Source organism: Cupressus sempervirens, chromosome 8 (genome assembly GCF_028749045.1).
Source record: "Cupressus sempervirens isolate cs-2001-9-10 chromosome 8, ASM2874904v1, whole genome shotgun sequence".
NCBI classification, from domain to species: domain Eukaryota; kingdom Viridiplantae; phylum Streptophyta; class Pinopsida; order Cupressales; family Cupressaceae; genus Cupressus; species Cupressus sempervirens.
In genome coordinates this window covers 504,175,601-504,181,353 of record NC_143125.1, presented here as the reverse complement: position 1 = coordinate 504,181,353, position 5,753 = coordinate 504,175,601, and the positions used below count along the sequence as shown (strand labels likewise).

At 35.5% G+C, this 5,753-nt stretch overlaps 1 pseudogene; it reads right to left on the bottom strand.

Annotated features, from left to right (window-relative positions):
• Positions 1-365: 365 nt before the first annotated feature.
• LOC149543405 (acetyl transferase 1-like) lies at positions 366-3,066 on the bottom strand (annotated as a pseudogene).
• Between the last annotated feature and the right edge of the window lie 2,687 nt (positions 3,067-5,753).

Below are 5,753 nucleotides of genomic sequence, written 5' to 3'. Positions count from 1 at the left end.
AATCTTTTAAATTCTTTGATTTGATTGGTTAGTATTAATGTCATATTTGCATTGACATGAATGCATAAGTATCTCTGCCTTGGCAGAAACTAATAACAATAATAACAATAATAGTATAAAACAACACCTATCTTAAAATGACATCGTCCAAGAAAAAAACTAGCATCTCAATCTAAAGCAACGTATGCCTTACGACACAAACCACAGACAGAGATCAAGGCCACTGCCGATCATATATTCCACAAAACCTTGAATTTTATGAAACACGAATTGCTAAAAAAAATAACATGTCTGTCTCCATAAATGAATTCATTCAATGATTGAAAAAAAAAGATTGGCTGACCATAACGAAAGACGCTATTCAATCAGCAAGCATTCTCTTGTACAACAATTCCATTGACTGCTCTCTTCATGCCCTTGATGAAATTTAAAGCTTGGCAGAAGGATAAACACTTCTTAAAGAGAGAAGACGATACAAGATCTCCATTTCGTGTTGAGACCATAATTCTCCTTCCTCCGTCTTTTGGAGGTAAGAAAGCCATGCTTCCAATATCATTCATGTCTGCCATCTGTGTATCCATAGGGTTTCCCCACCCATAGTCCATCTCATACATTGCAAATATTGGAGAAGTCACAGCCTTTGTTCCATATACCCACTCACATTCTTCAAGCAATCTTCTGCTGTTTTACCAAAAACGAGAAACGCGAAACGCAACGACAATGGCAACGTGACGAGAAACGCAATATATCAAAAGTTGCGCATAAGAAGTGTGTGTGTGTATATATATATATATATATACATATACTTTATCTATATTTATATTAATTATAAATTATTAGTATCTATATAAAATGTGATGTATAAGAAGTCTAATAAATTTACTAAACATTGAAATTGAAAATATATTATTTAATCTTAATTCTATAATTAACTATTTTTAATAAAATGTATAAATTAAATTAATAGATAGTTAACTCATACTTAAAACATTCCAAAAAAAAATTAATAAATGAAATTGTTGTTAACTGATTCTAAACTGTAACAAATTAAAACTAAATGCTAAATAATTATAAATGAAACTATACTTAACTGATCATAAACTATAAGAATTTAAAACTATTACTTCCTACGGTCGAAGTATTATTTATGTTTCTGCAGTAGTCAAAACTAAGGAAGATTTAATATTTTTTTAATTTGATTGAGATTATTAACAACTGAAATTATCTCTTGAAACGACGGTTTCGTGACGGGAAACCCGTTTCGACCGTCGCAACGGGAAACAGAGGTGTCCCATCACGTTTCTGGTAACTATGATCTTCTGTTGCATACTTCAACCTAATCAATCAGATGGTTCATCTGGTCTTCCTCGATGCAGGATTCAATGAGCTGCTCGATGACATTTTCCGCAAAGGAGATGTGGGCACTGGTGAGTATGCCACATTTAGTCTGCGCCACACCCACAGATAAACAGTTCCCAAAATAAGATGGAAGCAGCGAAGGCTTTACTTTGTTTCTGCAATCAGGCAGAACTAAGAAATACACATCTTCTTCCTCTCCCACTTCTCGAGCTCTCATTACAGACCTCCAAAACTGAGAAGACACTGCAATGAAGGAGCTCCGAGCTCCAAGCAAAAGAAATTGGAGGAATGCTATTGAGATTAGGTGTACTATTATATTGATGTTCAGAATTTAATTCTCTAGTTTTTGTGTTAAATTTATTAATCTAATGATTTACAAGAATTTATTTCTTATCAGAATGATTAAAGAAAAGAATTCATCTCTTATCAGAATGATTAAAAAAATAAATGCATAACGTACTTAATAATCAATATATCTAAGTGATGGTCATAAAGGTGAAGCTCTGGTGAAGTTAAATTCTTTTTCTCAGTGCATAAGGGTGATCATACTAACAATCTCATGGAGGCTCAGGTCATTTTATATATTGTGGAACAATGTTGTTTGCGGGAATGGTGCAAGATTATCTGTGAATTTGATTCCCAAATGGTGGTAAACTTGTTTTCCTCATAGGAGCTTGAGGATGTTAGTTGGTAGTTGACCATTGTTGTTAATCAAACTCTTCTCTTTTGCACCTCTCTTGAGTTCATTAGGTTTACTTACATTCCTTGTAAATGGAACAGAGTTGCTAATTGTTTGGCCAAATAGACTTCTGGTCATGCTTCGGGTTGGAACATTATGGATAGGGGGCAACATCCCCTTGAGCTGTTACAAGAATTTGATGAACATGTTGCTCAGGATAGAGCTCCTTGTTAAGCTCTCCTTATTGTAATCCTTTCCGTCTTAATAATTTTTTACCCATCTTTTTTCATAGAGTTGAAGTTTTAGCCAAATTCGTCCATCCATGTTTCATGTGTAATAGCCACAAAGTCCATCTCTAAAAAGAATGAATGGTACTCTTAGTACTCATTGCATCTATTCATAGAAGTGAAGCCTTGAACCTTCTCCAGAGATCATTTATTTCAAATACTACTCAAATTCAAACATTTTTCACCTCATAAACATCACCTAGATGTAATAAGTATCCTAATTGTATGAAATGTGTACCATTCATTCTATATAAAATAGATTCTCCTAAACTACTAATTCACTACTCATAGAGTATACATCAATAAATTTAACTCAAAGTTACAAAATTAAATCCTAATAACAATATCAAATGATGATTTAACTTGTAAAAAGTCAATTACTTGTATTGAAAAAAGTGGTTTGCTATGGCTTTCATATGTAGAGAGATTGATATTGGGCACAAGGTTTTGGAAAAAGGGCTTGTGCTGAAACCCTTATGTTTCCAGGTCTTGAAATGGTACGCTGATTGATGCCTCCATGAATTGCACTCCTCCGTTGGTGCAATCAACCTCCACTCTACCTGATTCTCCCTTCTTCAATCGACCAACTAAAGGATAGAAATGCCCTAGAATTGATGAAAGGCTTTTCTTCAGGCCTTGTATTAAGGAATGAAATTCGATTGAAGGAGAGAGTCTGTAGAAGTTGAAGATTTGGATGATGTGGATGGATATCCAGTAAAGATCAAGATTTGAGAGGAACATGGTTCAAATCGGGCTTGGGACGATTGAGTTTATCATGCAGGTCCTCCTCACTTTCAGAATGGCTTCTAGTTCTACTTCTGTTGCTGGCAGTGCCATCATTGTATGTGTGTTAATTACGACTGATACAGAATGAATTAGTTTGCAACAGTGTTTGATAAGTTATTAAAAAAAAAAAATTTCCATGTTTGAATTGACAGAAGGTGTCTTGTCACTTAGAGTCAATGCATGTGGTATCATGTGAATTAAAAAAGAGGGTAATTTTGTTGTTAGCCAATAGACTTCCTTCTAAGGTTGCTTGCAATAGCAAGTTGTCTCTAACATGGAAACAACTATGATAAAATGTCTCGCACTTCAAAACAAACTATGTAAATGGTTTTCAAATCACAGTTTAGAAACTGAGATGAATCTTCCAAGATGTCTGGATTGGAGTCATGCATCTTTGGTGGAAGATTTCCCATTCCCTTAAGGAAACTATTCAGGCTAAGTGTAAGTTACATGAGGGGCATGGATCCTGGTGATCTTGCTATTTGCAATCGCCTTAATTTTAATTTCCAATTCTCAGGGGCTACAAGTCAATAGTATGATAATATTCCAAACTATCCTAGATGTCACAGGAAGTGATGGGTGAACCATGTGGATCATTGGTCACCTCCTCCACCTCGAGTTTTTAAAGTCAACACTAATGATTCTTCTCGGGGGAGGTCCTGCCTACATTGGGGGTGTGGTTTGGTGCAGCTCTGGATAAGTTCAATTTCTTTTCTTAGTGCATTTTTTCATACTAGGGGAGAGGACCCAATACTTGAATGCATTCCAATAGTTGAGATAGAATTTGGTGACTTGATACCTACACTTACTGACTTAATGCCCAAAATTTTTGACAACATTGTACCAATACTTGTGACTAAAAAGTTGTTAGTACAATGATAACCACCCATAATTGAATAAAATGTACCCTTATAAAAATTTACAAATGATGTGATGCCACATTAGTTGTTCAAGTATGGGTAACATTTATGCATAACCATTGGTCTCACTTTTTATTTGGGTTGTTTTGGACAACTTGGCAAAAAGCATGTTGATGTGGCATCATAATGGGCGATGCGGACTTGAAACCTTAGTTATAAGTAGATGACTCACCAAATAAGTTGCTATAAAAAATTGGGAGTGATTTGAAATTTCCACATAGGATTTTGATAAACACGAAGTTAGGGTGTTCAAGTAGCGGTCCTCTCCCCTAACAATCTCATGGAGGCCCTAGGAATTTTATATGTCATGAAGCAATGTTGTTTGAGGGGATGGCACAAGCTTATCTATGAATCAAACTCTCAAGTGGTGGTGAATATTCTTACTTCATAGTTGCTTGAGGATGTTCTTGAATTAAAAAGTAGCCAAAACAAGGGGACTAGCCCATAAAACAAATAAACTGGTGAATCACCAGCAAGAGGACCACCAACCAAAATTACCTCGTACCAATTTTAACACAAAAACATTATTCGGAAGAACAACGATAAAAGTATCAACAAGCATAACACAACTACTGCCTATACTAGAATTACTAAAACTAAGAAAGCATAAAAACAAAGGCACTACTGCCTCAAACCCAACAAAGTTCAACAACCAGCAGAAAAAAAACACATAGAGAGTTGAGAGGAAAGGGTCCTAAGGCTTCTTGGCATCCTCCCCCCCAGGAGGATTTTAGCCCAGTCTTTCGCAAGGAAGTCAAATAGCATCCTGGAGTCCTCCTTGGTTAGATCACCCTCCTGGTCCTTTAGCAGATGCAATGTGGTAGCAACAACATGCATCACTTTGACAATAACTTTAGTCAAGAGACACATTCTTTCCTCTAGGGCATAGATTCTCTCCCATAGCTCATTGCCAACCATCTTTCGGATCTCCTTAGTGACCCCTTGCTTGTCGTACTGGTAGCCATCCACCTACTCCTTAGTGACATCTTGCACAATTGGGGGGTTAGGTATAACAGTATCTTTGGAAGGACCCCTTATAGGAGAGGTGTAATGCCCCGCCAAGGGATCCAAAGAATTAACCTAGAATTTCACTAAGTTTGGTAGCATTTTTTTTTAAAAAACATGAAAGAAAATACCACTTATAAATTAAGCACTATAATGGAAGCAATAGCAATAACCATAAACATAAAATACATAACAGATTACATTCTTTAAGGATCCCTTAACGTAGAATTACATCTAAATCAACTAACATTATTGAATCCATCTAATACAGCAACCACATGAAATAATAATAATAAGTCCAATGTTTATACATTACATTTCTAAATGCTCAATCATCCACTGTACAAGTCACAAGGTATGAACAACTTAAAAGAATATACATATGTGAAATAAGGTACATCATCCTATTCGAATCCATGATACATCAAATTAAAGATAATCACATCTCGTACATGATACATCATCATAGAAGATATAAACATCCATCATAAAAGATAAAACATAATAAATTAAGTGCACGGTTCTTCCCAACCGTTAATAGCATCATTAGACCATCGTGGGCCCTAGCCATCCCTCCGTGCGTAACATTCCAAATCATTGAAGAGATCATCGATATTAACATAGTAGGAATGCCACTCCTAACATATACTACACCATATGTAGAAAGTAATCTAACATGTAGATAAAAGCATAAGATAACATCCTCTAACATATGCT